General features: G+C 37.0%; 1 long non-coding RNA gene across 1 annotated transcript in view; it reads left to right on the top strand.

Annotated features, from left to right (window-relative positions):
- The first annotated feature begins 940 nt into the window (after nt 1-940).
- LOC119698324 overlaps nt 941-10854 on the top strand; it is a 28758-nt gene continuing 18844 nt past the window's right edge. Inside the window, exon 1 of the long non-coding RNA XR_005256120.1 lies at nt 941-1577. This is a non-coding gene — a long non-coding RNA (uncharacterized LOC119698324). The remainder of the gene's footprint in view (nt 1578-10854) is intronic.

The following is a 10854-nucleotide window of genomic DNA, read 5'->3' as shown; positions in this document are numbered from 1 at the left end:
TCCCCCACAGGCCTATTGCTGCTGTTGAGACTCACCATACACTTACCATGTGCTGGGACCATTGCTGTAGCTGTATCCTGAAATGGTAATCGCTGAATTGGCCTTCACTACCACTGAGGAGAGGGATGTGAAAGTCCTTGAGGTAGATGTAGCTAGGCATGGTGTTAGTGCAACCAAGTCTTATGGTTTCTTAGCTCAAATCAACTAGGCCAAAAAAAACCCCAAAAATTTGATCGAATGGGTCTGTAGCCTTGGTATTTGTGAAGGAAAGTTGCAAAAAACATGACCTGAACTCACCCTGTATTAAAAGAGAAATAAACCTCACAAATGTATTAATTTATTTTTCAGTAACTCATGTTACAGCTAATCTCATGATGTTTTGTGGCTTGACTCACAGTTTTCAAAAGCTTGAGGTTGGCAATAGTGAGTAATACATAGATTGCCACATACAAAGCAAACCCAGCTTTTTTTTCTTTTTTTTAGTTCAAGGGTTATATAATACCAAAACCAAATTCTGCTGTCGGCTCTCATCTGCTGTCATAGGAAGTGTGTTTGACAGTCCAAGTCTCTTAGAAAGAAGACTGGAATCTCAACAACTATATCCCTACTTAAGTAAATGTTCTTTGAGCCATGAAACTAGTGAGTTCTGTTTCCTTATGAATTTTTGTTGATTACCTCTGAGGACATTATTTTTGTTGTCTTTCAGGCTTCTTTCATCTTCAGATCTCACTGACTAATAATTTGAAAATGCTGGTTGCTTGTCTCTTGAGGTATATTTTAACTATACTTTGAATCTGTTTTCCCTTCAGTATTTGCTGCTTTGGCACTGGGATTTTATAAGGGAAAATTGGTGAAAGTATTTATATTATTTATATTATTTATATTATTTATATTTTGAATTATTTAAAAATTACTAATTTTCCAGATGACCTACTATGATTTCATTAAATCAATGGCTTCCTTTCTATAGCACTGGCTCCCTTTCTATAGCACAAATAAAAGTTTTCAGTGTACAACAACGATTAGAGAGCACATTAATTGTCTTAGAAGACATTATGGTTTACTTAGTGCTACTCACTTTGATTTTCTGCAGAAGGATGCTTTAACACTATGCTGTGATCACTGCTAGAGGGTTCTCAACCTGGACACACAGAGGTGTAGAACATTACTGCATTGCCACTGGTTATTGCAGTGTGTTGCCACTCATCATTTCAAAATTATTTACTCTGTGGGAGCACAGCAGTGTTGTGAATCTCCATCTGTGCAGCCAGAGAAGGGCTGGTTATCTTGTGCTGCATGGAGGGACCATAATTGCCTTTTCATCTTTTGCAGGGATTAATCCCAAGCCTGTATCCATAACTGGTGAGATAATTAACTCTTTATTTATTGATTCACACTTTATGCCATGCATACATATAATAATTACCTTCATGTTTTCTTCTATTCCATTGTCTTCTAGCTTCTTTTAGCAGGCCATTGTCTTTCCCAACACTTCAGGAGAAAGGACTGAGTACTGAGATGTCTGTCTCCTCTGTACCTTATAGATGAAAAAATTATTTCCTTTTTTGCCTTCACCGGTAAGTATTGAACATTGCCTTGGTGAAAAGGGCTGGTTATGCAAAACTTCAGCACAGTTGCAAAGCAAAAATAAAATAAATTAGTGTACCATTGGGAAAGTCCTTCCTTCAACAAAAATGTGACATTGAAAAAATATGCTCACATTTTTTATTAAATATTTAGAAATATCTTCATTTTTGCTACTAAGAATAAAATTGTGCATTTTTTATTTTTAATAAATCTAAGCTCCACTCCTAATTAGTGTTATCAAAAGACATACACAGATTATTCTGATGTCTTTTTATCTCTGCATGATGAATGCCTTCAAATATCCTCCCTTCTCCCATTAACAGCTGGATGTCATTTGAAAACTGAGTAATAATAGTAACTATTCTCAGCAGAAGTGTTGAAGTCCTCCCTCTGGAGGCTACTGTGCAATATAATATGTATGCCACATTTCAACCATAGAGGCATAGATGGCTAGAATTTATTCTTTTTTCAACAATAATTGAAAAGCTAGGGATTTGCCGGCAAAGGTATCTTCAGGATATCTTCTCATATTGAAAACCTTGTAGAGGTTGTTGGTCAGAAGTCAAGATCTTGTGGACCTTTCTATACTGGAAACATTTTTATTGTATCAATAAGAAATTTACCTGGCATAATTTTTGCCCACTTCACAAAGCACTAATTCTTGAATTTCTTGTTTTAGCATCTGTGATTAAACTTCCTTCCTTTCCCCCCAATATACCATTAGTTTTTGTTTTTTTCCTGGGCGTGATAATGATATACTAAGCGTATTTCATTTTTGCAGAGTAAACATAAAGAAATCCACTTGTGTTTTCAGATTTGCTCTCACTCATAGGGGACATATGTTGCACATCATTATGCATTTAACCAAAAGTCTCCATACTTCTAATGGAAGAAGATAATAACAGTCTCATGTGTTACTTTGACTTTATAGTAGGATTTTAGTGGATAATCAGATACCATCTGGGGGAATTAAGACTTTGCTCTTAATTTTGCTAGCATTTTGGATAGAATATTTTATAAGGAGTTCATGCACTATTCTACACTAATTGTCCTGTAAGGCTTGACTTAAGATTTCTATTTCATCATCTCTGTGGACGCTTACATTAAGTAGCTGGCTTCCCACCACTGAATTGGCACAAGATCTCTTGTCTCTTTCAAAACAAGAAGTATCATTATCTTTCTATTTTTACTGTTGTAGGAAATTTTTAAAACCCATCTTGAAAATAATCATGGCAGTTTATAAAATTAGTGGAAAAACAATTTCCAACAGTCAGTTTGCCTGTTGTCTGAGCAAAAATTTTCGTTATTGCTGAATGCACAGTCCTTGTACTTGTTAGATAATTTACAGTAAACACACTTCTTCTTAATTACATCATAGTAGCTTAAACAGATTTGTAGAGCCATTAAAAAATCAATACCTAGCTTTTAAGTGATGAATTAATTAACAGAGTGTGAATGTTGAAAGTTTGCTTTGTCCAGCATGCACTATGTCTTCATAGCCTCATCATCAATAGGGGGAAGTGCAAAATTGCATAAAGTTGATAGGATAAAAATGCTTATGAAACGCACTACTTTCTTTTTGGCCCAATAACCATTCCTGTAAACCTCTGCTATAGTCCAAAAACCACATAATGTTTTATGTATAAATATATGTATAATGTGCAAACATTACACCAAATGTATTGCTTCCTCCTTTAAGGCCCATCTTTTTTAATTTTCTCTTTGTGCTAAACCCCAGTTGAATTCACGGTGAGTTTTACATAAGGGCTTGGTTTGTAAGGCTAGTTTAATCAGCTTTGCAGCAAGAAAATGCAAGCTCCAAGCAAGCTTAAATGTTATATCTAGTAAGAGTTCACATATGTAAGAATGTATACAGTGCAGTGGTTTTGGTTCCAAACAAAACCAAACTATGGTAAACCATGACAACAGTGATAAAGAAAGCTTTGTTTGTTTTTTTTTTCCAATCTTCCTGTTTTAGAGCTAGATCTAGAAGCAGAACAGTCAAATGTTAGGAAGCATAAATATCTTTTCATATTGTTTATATAGCAATTCTGAATTGATTTCAAGTAACTCTCTAAAAACTTCTCATAGGATCATTTATAAGTTTGCAATTGATTGTTTGTTCTAAATAAGGATGAGATAGACAATGCTGAGACTGATAATACCATTGGGTTTTTTTTCTAAAACCATTAATCATTGGTTAAAGTGAATAGGCTACAAGATCATACTAAATAAAAGTGATACAGCTTTCATTTCACTGACTAGCTTGTAATTCTGAGAAATGTAAGTCTACATTTTCATTCCTGCATATTAGGTGAGATCATTGCCTATCAATATGCCTATTCCCAACTTCTGTTGCTGTCCTCTATTCAAGCAGTGAAGTCCCTTTAGAAATATTTTCTTGGTAAATGTAACATTAATTTCATATCCTTGGTTTCTGGAGACACAGGAGAAGAAAGAGAAATTAAATTGTTCATTATAAGGGAAGTGCTCAATTGATCCAAGTGGCTGTACCTTGAACAAAAAGCTGGAAATACAGAAGCATTGTGTTTCTAAATTGTGTCACTGAATTAATTCAAAACTTAGTTTTGATTCTGTAACAAGAAAATTCCACACTATCCAAATACATACAACTGCTGAATGAACCAGAAACTGACAGTAGTATTTACTCCAGCATAGTCACTAAGTTGCTTTTATTTGATGTTTATTGTCTGGGATTTATGAGCTGTCTAGTTATTTAACTGCATTGACCTTGATGCACAGCATATCTGCCCTTCAAAATAGTTTCACTGTTTAATTATTAACTGCAGTCTTTATTCTGTGTGTGCGCCACTAACATAAATGTAGTTAATTTAAAGTATTATTAAAAAGAGTGTTCTGTTGTACTACTTGTTTATATTTTGCTAATATGTTTAGCATATTCATACCCATGTCAGAATTTCAGCTTGGAACTTAAAAGAATGCCAGGCAATGTGTCTTTCATGATTGGCCTCTTATCACTTAAAGCTCCTTGAGCAGAAGTGGGTCAGCTGTGATGTAAAAGTGGATTTTTCAACTAGCTTTCAGGTATGAGAAAAATACATGCCAGCTTTAAAGTATCCAGGTTTTCATTTGTGTCTTGGAAGGCAGGCAATGCTTTCCTCATTTGTTTGGAACTCATGCTTCTACTGTATGTCCAAATAAAATAGAGAATATCTGAACTGGTGGTTTTTGGTGGTTTTTGGGTGTTTTTTTTTTTTTTTTTTTAATGAGAAGTATTGGCAGAATGGGAGATGTGGTAGTTTTACCTAATTCTAAAGCTGTGATGGTGATTGGCATTACATTTCATTTAAAATCTCTCCTCTCTACTACTGGCTGTGGTGCATGTATCCTTCCTGATGTTTTATTCCTGGTTTTTATCTTCTGTTTTGTGTTTAGAGACATTCTTCAGAAACAGGCAAGCCTGTTCTGATAGAATATGAACTGCCGCATCCTGAGAATGGCATTCTCTGAGATTCAAACTCAGCATTAAATAAATTCATTTGGGGTTTTATCTCATATTTTGGTCCAAGCAGGAAGAAAGAACAGAAGCAAAATATACTTTGAGATATTTAGTTCTGCATATAAATGAGGAAATTTGTCTTGTACAAAATTTGCCATAGCCTTCATCTCCAGCATCCTTTTTATACAAGCATCATAAAAGAGAAGCCAACATAATTAAAGTTTCATACAGATATCCATAATTAGGTGTCACCTGACAGCTAATATTTTTCAGAGAAAACCTTCTAATATTTTAAATCTGTGTTGTTTTCCTGCCATCTAAATGTTAATCCTCTTTTCATTATGTTGGTGTTAGTCAGGGAATATGCTGAGTTGGAAGAGATGCATCTGTTCATTGAGTTTAACTCCTGGCCTTGTGCAGGACACTCTTGTCACATCCTGTGCCTGAAAGCGTTGTCCAAATGTTTCTCCAACTCAGACAAACTTGGTGCTAGGAACATTTTCCTGGGTGAAGGATCATTTCGTAATATCCAACCTAAACCTCCCCTGACTCAGTGTCATTTCCTCAAGTCCTGTCACTAGTCACCATAGAGAGAGATCAGTGTCTGCCCCTGCTCTTCCCCTCACAAGGAAATTGCTGACTGCAATGAGGTCTCCCCTCCATCTCCTCCAGGCTGAAGTGCCCTCAGCTGCTCCTCACACAGCTTCTCCTCAAGGGCCTTCACCATCCTCATGGCCCTCCTTTGGACACTTTCTAAGAGTTTAATATCCTTTTTACATTGTGGCGCCCAGAACTGCCCCCAGCACTGGAGGTGAGGCTGCCCCAGCCCAGAGAAGTGTAGGACAATCCCCTCCCTTGCCCAGCTGGCCATGCTGTGCCTGATGCTCCCCAGGACACAGCTGGCCCTCCTGGCTGCCAGGGCACTGCTGGCTCAGATTCACCTTGCCATCAGCCAGGACCTCCTCATCCCTTTCCACAGTGCTGCTCTCCAGTCTCTCATTCCCCAGTCTATACACACCGGCTTGTTTCTTCCCATCTGCAAATTTTTTTCCACCTGCAATTCTACCTCTTCTACTTGCCTTTTTTCATAGTGTCCTCTCCTTTCAGTAACCCATCAGCTTTCTCACAGTACAGCTTTTTAGTAACTTCTCTGCTTTGTTGTTGGCGATGGAGAGAGATGGGGAAGACTGACTCGGTGATCAGAATCCCATTTTACTGTGAGATACAAACACTTATATACTGTTTCAGGGAGACTAGTAATGTGTACTACAATGATTAGGTTACAATCACATACACAAACTTATGCATATAACAACATCTCTTGCTTGCAGAGTTTAATGGGATTTTCTTTTTCTGGTGAACTCACTTGATTTTACCTTCTTGCAATCTAGGTCTAATTTTAAAAGTTCTGTTTGCTTTTGCCAAGGCATCCTGTTATCAAATCTCTTATGTTAACCAGGCCCAAAGTCCATCATCTGTCTTGTGTCCCCCAACATTCCAACACTTTGTTATCTATCCTGTAGGCTCAAACCTTTACAAACCCCATTTCAAACCCTCACTTTCACTCCAATGTTTTATAGGAGGAAGATAAGAGAATTTCTCAGTTTTCAGTTTTTCTCACTAATAGCTCTGAAACAATAAGCAACATATAGTGTCTTTTACATGAAATCTCACATCACTCCTGAATACAAAAGTATTGTTCTCAGCAGAAATAATAGTAGCAGTGACCTCTCTAGCCTCTGGTTTTGGAGAGTACCTTTCCACATTCTTTGAAGCATTTTTCTTCTTAATAATGTAGTAACATTTCTAGTACAAAGAATTTTTTCTCAGCTCTCTTAATAGTGAGAATCCCAGTGCCATGTAGGGAGTTCCAGGTGTGTGAGACCATACTCTCCAAAGCAGCAAAGGGCTATGCACACACCACCTCATTGAAAGATCAATACCTTCAGCTGAGACTCTATTTTTGTGGATCCACGTTTTTCCAAGACAGGATTTTTCTTTTTGATAACTGGTTCATCCTTTCTCAGCAACTGAAACATACATGGGGTTCTTTAAAGGTATCAGTAGAATGGATAATAATAATAACCAAATTCCCATATTTCTGTTGTAAAATATTTAAGGTCATTTAATTAGGTTAAAAATAATGAAACATTTGAATAATGTTCAAATAATTGAACACTGTTATTATTTGAACATTATTTTATGCCACTTCTATGTTATTTTTTAAGCAGTTATATTGGTTTATCATTGAAATATCAATTCCTTTTCCAGGCAGATTTCAAGATACATTGCCCACTTTTGATAGGAAAGTTGGAAGATGTTTTGACACAGTTCTGTTCTGATGGTACTGAAAGGATGAAAAAAAAAGATGAAGCTGTATCCAGCTCTCCAAATATAGTTGGGAAGTCACTGTTAGACATGTGAAAAAATAATTTGGTAATAATTTTCAGAACTCTTGTTGAGTATACTTGTACATTCTTTCAATGTGCAGGAACCATTTCATGCTCAATATGGGAATTAATGAGAAATGTTGTTGCATATTTCACATTCAGGACAGGAGCCTCCAGATTTTTGGTTGCTTGGGTTTTGGCTCTTTTGCTTTTTTTCTTCTTTTCTTTCCTGGTCATGATGCAGAAGGAAGGATTTCAGTGTAAACTTCTTTAAAAGTCCATATCATTTTCATTTTGCACCTCTTTTTCACTGCAAGGACATAGAGATCTCTATTTATTTTCCAACTTCAGACTTACTAGCAAATGCTTCCTCAAATCCACTGTAAAACCAGTCTTAAAAATACTGGTGAGGTTGGGATCGATGTCGCTTAATTCACTGAAGCCAGCGTCAACAGAGGCCAGGTTCTCAGCAGATTGACTATGTGCTTTAATGGAATTTTTTTTTCCCACCAAATGTCTGGCAAATTTATCCGTTGAAGAGAAACACATCTTGTGATTGAAACTGTAGCCTCACAGCAGGCTGAGCAGGAATTGCGAATAATTTGAGATTCTGAACACACATTTATTTTTATGCTCTGTGTGATTTAGTTGCTCCTAAATAAAGCACATGGCAATTAATCTGACAGAAAGGAAACAATTCACAGTACCTTTTTCTAATAGTCACACATGTACACAGCTACCCACTTCAGATTTTCCCCTAGGAAGGCCAGGTCATGGGGAAGAAACTTGACCTTGACTGCTTTTTTTGGGGTTTTTTATCTTTTTCCTGACGTGGCACTGCAGACTTCAGCAGAGAGCCATTTCCCATCCATCTTGTTTGCTCTTCTACTGCCACCCCTTTGCTTTTTCAGCCGCAGAGAAGGCATGGCAAGCAGCTGATGCTGTTTCTGACATGTGTTGGGAGAGGTGAGTGACACTGTGGCTTTTACATTAGTAAAGAGTTGCTAGAAGTTTCTGTAAATTCAAGCAAGACGTGAGGTAAAAGAAGTCTGGATAATTTATTGTTTAAAGAAAATAAATGAAGAAAGATGAGTAGAATGTTACTCCTATTTTTTTTCTTCCAGTACCACACCTCCAATTTATCTATGAAAGCTTGAGCTATTTTATTGTCATGAGAAAGGCCTCTTCTCCCTTTAATAATTTTTTTCATTGGCATGTTACTATGTGCACTTGGTCTAGAAAAAAAAATATTTAGAAAATGAAAATTGTGATCTAGCTGGACTTTGTTTGTTTAGAAAAAAGGAGAACCCCTTAGGACTTCCCTTCCAGAGAGCCGTGGAGGTGTCATATCCACAGTGTTTTGTCTAGGCCTGGTTTTGGTGGTCTGGAGAGAGCCCTTTGGTTTACCTGACTTACTGATGCAGGGATTTGTACTGAGGAATATTCAAGAGAAGTTTTTTGCTGTTACTGACTCTCTATAGGGTTGTCTGGGCTGGGATGAGCAGGACTGGCATACAAATGATAATTCAGTCACTATATCTGGATCACTAGGATTACAGCAGCCTGGAATGGGAAAAACAAGACTGGTCAAGGACGCCTGTTTTTAATATTTAATAACTGTTTCTAATAACTGTTTTTAACATTTTCTGGAGCTTAATATCATAACCGACGGAAAGGAAAAGGATATTCCAGTTCTACTTCTGCACCCTGTATATACTGGCAGGACTGCTTTTATTGTATCAAAACCTGTCTCCTTGTGATGAATAATTTTTTAAGCAAGTGAAAACACAGAAAGGGTCTTAACTCCCCTGGTAGGTGTTTGTAATTTTAATTGTGCAAGATGCTCTCGATGTTACATCTTTATACTTTATTACATCTCTTTCTTTCATACCACACCTTCATGTTTCTGTTTCTTCTGTAGTTCTGAAATAAACAATGTCTTTGAAACTGCTGGGTTCTACTGTTTCACAGCTTTGGTCAATACCAATTTCATGTCCCTGTGCTTGTTAGCTTGTAGCTCTTTTCACATCTTTTCCTGCTTCAGTGGCTGTTGCTTTGTGATCCCCTCTGTACTCTGCTTTGATCTAACTTAGTTGCTGTCAGATATGTGCATAACAGTTTTAAGAACAATGGCAAGCTCAGTCTTTCTACTTGCCTTTCATCACAGGTGGCCCATCTGCTGGTCTTTGTGTCTTGATTAAGAGCAGTTAAAAAAATACCACTAAAACTCTTGACTATTGCTAAACTACTGCACCTCATTATTTATTTCATGCTACAATCTCCTCTGGCCACAGAATGTTCTGTAAAATAAAACACATATATTTTTCAGGTGGGCCATAAAAACATGCTTCCTGGGAAAACATTCAGTATTTTTATTTGAATGGAAATTGAAAACTTCTGTTGTTTAGTTTGTTTCGTTGTTTCTTTTTCTTTCTTTTCCTTAGCATCTCCCTCTTCTTCCTCTGCTCTTCCTGTTTTCGGAATTTCTTGATTCTTTTGCATACTACCTGAGCCAGAGTGAGCATTGCTGGGCTGGAGGTCCAGATGATATGGAAAAACCTGTGTCAGGTCACAGAGCAGGAAAGTCTCCTCTTGTAGGCTTTAATAGTTTGTAGTTGCTAAGAAGGGTGTAGTAGCAGAAAAAACAACAAAAATTGGTCTGCTCATCCTGCTAATTCCCCAGCTCTCTGTGCTTTCTTTCTACACAGGACATCTGTAAAACTAGATCTGAACTGTGCTGTCATTCCCACCCCGATCTATACCTGCCCATCTACCCTACTTCTCTCCTTTGAGATTATCTTGCATTTTAAATCAATGTCAATTGATTAAATGGGGCTGTGATGCTCAAGATAAACAATCAGTTAAGGGTAGATTGTCTGTGTTTGAGTTTTGTGTATGGATTTCACTGCCACAATCACTTGAAACAAGGACCATTGGATTCTGACCTGAAAAATAACACTCAGGAATCTGACTTGAAAAGAACTGTAGTCAGAAATGGATGATCTGCTGAATTAAAAATCCAGCAGCTTGATGAATTAAAACCACACTGGACCAGGTAATGAGTGGAATGTAGAGAGTTCTGATTCTTAGCTGGTCACCTGTGATAGAAAGCAAAGGATGAAATCATATGGTCATAACCCTCTTCAGTAGTTCGACACCACAGCATGGATTTCACTGCCTAGCTGTTATGCAACAGCTTATGTATATCTTTTCCTACAGTGAGATCCTTTATATGATATAAATCACAGTCCATGAAACTTTAAAATTTTAAATTGAAACTTCTTATTCAGTCTTAAGTTTGATGTGATGTAGGTTGTCATGCCAGCAGTATCTCAAACTCTACTTATATGAAAAGTTTACCTTATGTATTTATCAGCCCTTTCTTTAAATTTTGTG

The sequence above is a fragment of the Motacilla alba genome, chromosome 2 (genome assembly GCF_015832195.1).
Source record: "Motacilla alba alba isolate MOTALB_02 chromosome 2, Motacilla_alba_V1.0_pri, whole genome shotgun sequence".
Taxonomy (NCBI): domain Eukaryota; kingdom Metazoa; phylum Chordata; class Aves; order Passeriformes; family Motacillidae; genus Motacilla; species Motacilla alba.
The sequence above is the reverse complement of the archived record's forward strand: the minus strand, read 5'-3'. Positions and strand labels throughout refer to the sequence as shown.